Source organism: Apis dorsata, unplaced genomic scaffold, assembly GCF_000469605.1.
Source record: "Apis dorsata unplaced genomic scaffold, Apis dorsata 1.3 scaffold_374, whole genome shotgun sequence".
Taxonomy (NCBI): Eukaryota; Metazoa; Arthropoda; class Insecta; order Hymenoptera; family Apidae; genus Apis; species Apis dorsata.
The window spans coordinates 136199-139335 of NW_006263637.1; positions in this window are offsets into that span (position 1 = coordinate 136199).

Sequence of the window (3137 nt, forward strand, 5' to 3'; positions counted from 1 at the left end):
TGGAACACCTCGAGACGACTATCCCCTCGTCATTTGTACACGAAGTACGCGGACCATGACCGATCAGCTTCGTTTCCGTGATTCTTTATCTCGCTTTCAACCTCTGAAACCACACCGTGGTGCGACTGATGGTGCGTAATGATTTATTTATTTATTCTTCATCGCGCTATTTCAAAGAAAGGCAGCGGACAGAACGTATACTAATTGGAGACGTGTTTGCGTCCGAATGAAACGTGTTTCCATGCTCGTGTGACGTATATTTAATTTTCTCGCTCGTATCGACCCTCGTGTTTACACGCGCGTGGCGGATAAAGAATTCTCAAATTCTCCGTTTCCGATGAACGAGATATATTTTTTTTCTTTTCCTCTTCAACTCGAGGTTTCGATCGACGAAACTTGCATAACCGATAAAATTTCGATAGATTCAAGGGATTCGTTCTCGTCGAGAGATTGTTTCGCTAACGATCGCAGGGATCTCCTCGATCCCAATCCTCTCTTATATATTTCTTATCCCTTTTAAGTTCCACCGTCTTTCCTCCGCTCGAAAAATGGATCACCCCCCGATTTCGTCGGGGCGTACCACTCGCCTCGATAGGATAAAAGGGGGATGAGTGGTTTCGCGGACAATGAACGATCCTCTCGATGATCCGGGTGCGCGTTAAAATTTTCGAGAAAGCGGGAAGAAGGAGTGTGTAGCTCTCTTCGAGTAACATCGAAGTAATTTTGAACGAGGGGGAGGGGAGGAATAGTTGGGAAGAAAAAATCGAGAGGCTATTTAGGATTTCGAAGATGTTCGGGAAAGATAATTAGAGATTTCTTTGGAATTGGAAAGAGAGGTAGGAATAGTTAATTATGGAAAGTAGGTCTCGTTCCTAATCGTGCACGAAATTCACGCGTTTGGAGAGATCGAATTCATCGATGCGATTAAGAACGAATGAATCGAAGAAAGAAAAATTACCTCTTAAAATTCTATTTTCTATTTCGCTCGTTCGTCCTATTCGAAGACTCTCGAAAAAATAAATCTCGATCTTTTTGATTATTCTTAATTTTCCAGCGAATAGAAACATTAGCGCGACCATATAGCGTGACGAACATATGAAAAGAATAAGGCGAATATAACGATGACGTTGTTCTACGTTTGTTTTGTTTCGACGTGTACAATGGTTTCTCGAAAAGTCGTTTTCGGCGAATCGTTCGAAACGAACGGTTTAAACGAGCGGTCGGTCGTTTGGAGGGCGATCAGCGGCAACACTTTTTCTTACCTCGCGCCACTCGTCCGCGACTTTCTTCCTTTTACGCGTATCAGCTTTCCTCCTTTCTCGCGCACTCGTTCCTCATCGATCCCCTTACCATTTCCACGAACCAAGTCTATTTCTTCCAACGACAACAACAACAACAACAACAACAACGCTCCTCTCTTTCACCAAGGTCGATACTTTTCCATCGAGTAACAACAATCGTCCTTCTCATCCTCCCCTATCCCTAATATCTTTCCTCCTCTTCCTCCTTCTCCTTTTTCTTCTTCTTCTTCTTCTTCTTCTTCTTCTTCTTCTTCTTCTTCTTCTTCTTCCTTTCTTCTTCCCCGCTACGAATAAATCGGAGGATGATTTATTTACATTGCGCCGCGAGTCGAATCGAGGATACCTCGCTTGAAAACGATTCGATAAACGTACGCCGTACGTTTGAACGGTAAAAGTACGAACTTTTGGAAGTTCTTTGAAGAGAACTCGGGGCGGGGTCGAGCGGATGAGCGCGAGAAAGAAGAAAAACGAGAAACGAAAAAAAGGAGAGAAAGAGAAAAAGAAAAGGATGAAGAAAAATCGAAGGCGAAAAATTCGATTTTCCGCGAAACTTTGCGAGGCACTGGGACGCGTTGCGACGCACGAAGCTTGGATATAGCCGAGCGTGAAAGTTTGACTGGCCAGCGGCAGCTTTAATGATCAGCTGTGCTCGAGAGAGAGAGAGTTTTGCCTCCCACCAGAGGACTGGGCTTCTTGGCGTTCGACGATGATCCCGTCGATGTGACAGCCAGGATGCAAGCAACGATCGAGATCGATTCGATCTCGCCATTCGTTTTATATCTCGTTTGCGTTCGTCAACGACGAGGGTGGCTTCTTTTTTTTTTTTTGCTTTCCATTTCGAAACTCGTCTTCTTCGATTCGAGATTTGGTTTTTTACAGAAATCGTTCAGGATTATCCTTACTTATATGGCACATGTAACATGTAAAATGGAAACGAGAAGCAGAGAGGTGGTTGGTATAATACGTGATCGTAATAAGCGTCGACGGTTAACGATAAAACAACAATTTGCTGAACGTCCAGCAGATCTCTTAATTGTATCGTCCACGAATCATTATCTTATGTCGTTAACTCGATCCATCCATCATTTTTAACGATAATGGTTTGTTATTCTTGCTTCTTTTTTCTTCTTTCGCGCGCACACGATTCTATTTCTCATTTTCGGCGCAAAAGCGATTATTTTTATTTTTATTACTTTAACGTATTTTCTTTATGCCTTTTTACACATCGCGCGTTTTAAAGTGGCAACTTTGAAAAGAAAGTTGGGGAAAACGTTCAACGAACATTTGAACATTTTAATGCTTTCCATTTTAGTTTTAACGGTTTAATTTGTTGAACAAGCGCGAGCAAGATTTCGATCGATCGATCGATGATTAATTAATGCACGAGAGCGAGAAAAAGATCGGTTTTTAATCGGTCTTTCGATATTTTTCGAACTTGCCGTTACAAAAGGCAAAGCGTTCAAGGCCCAAATGAGAAAGCACGATGATTAATTTCACGGCCGGCCGTTTTAAGACCACCAATTTTTTTTCGAGGATGAATGAACGGTACTCCAGACGATACATAGTGAAAGTTGAAAATTCGTTAAATAAATCTTTGAAACACGGATTGTGTAACAAAGTAACGATGTTTTTTCTTCTTCTTCTTTTTCTTTTTTCTTTGGAACGATTGGAACGAGTTAAAATCCGTGTTCATTTAAATAGAATTAAATAACGGGTCTGGAAGCAAGAAATACACGATGATCCTCCACCTTGTATAGATACGACAATAAAACCACTCTCGTTTAAGTTTTCGATCTAAATAATTTCAGATTTCTAAAAAAAAAAAAAAAAGAAAGA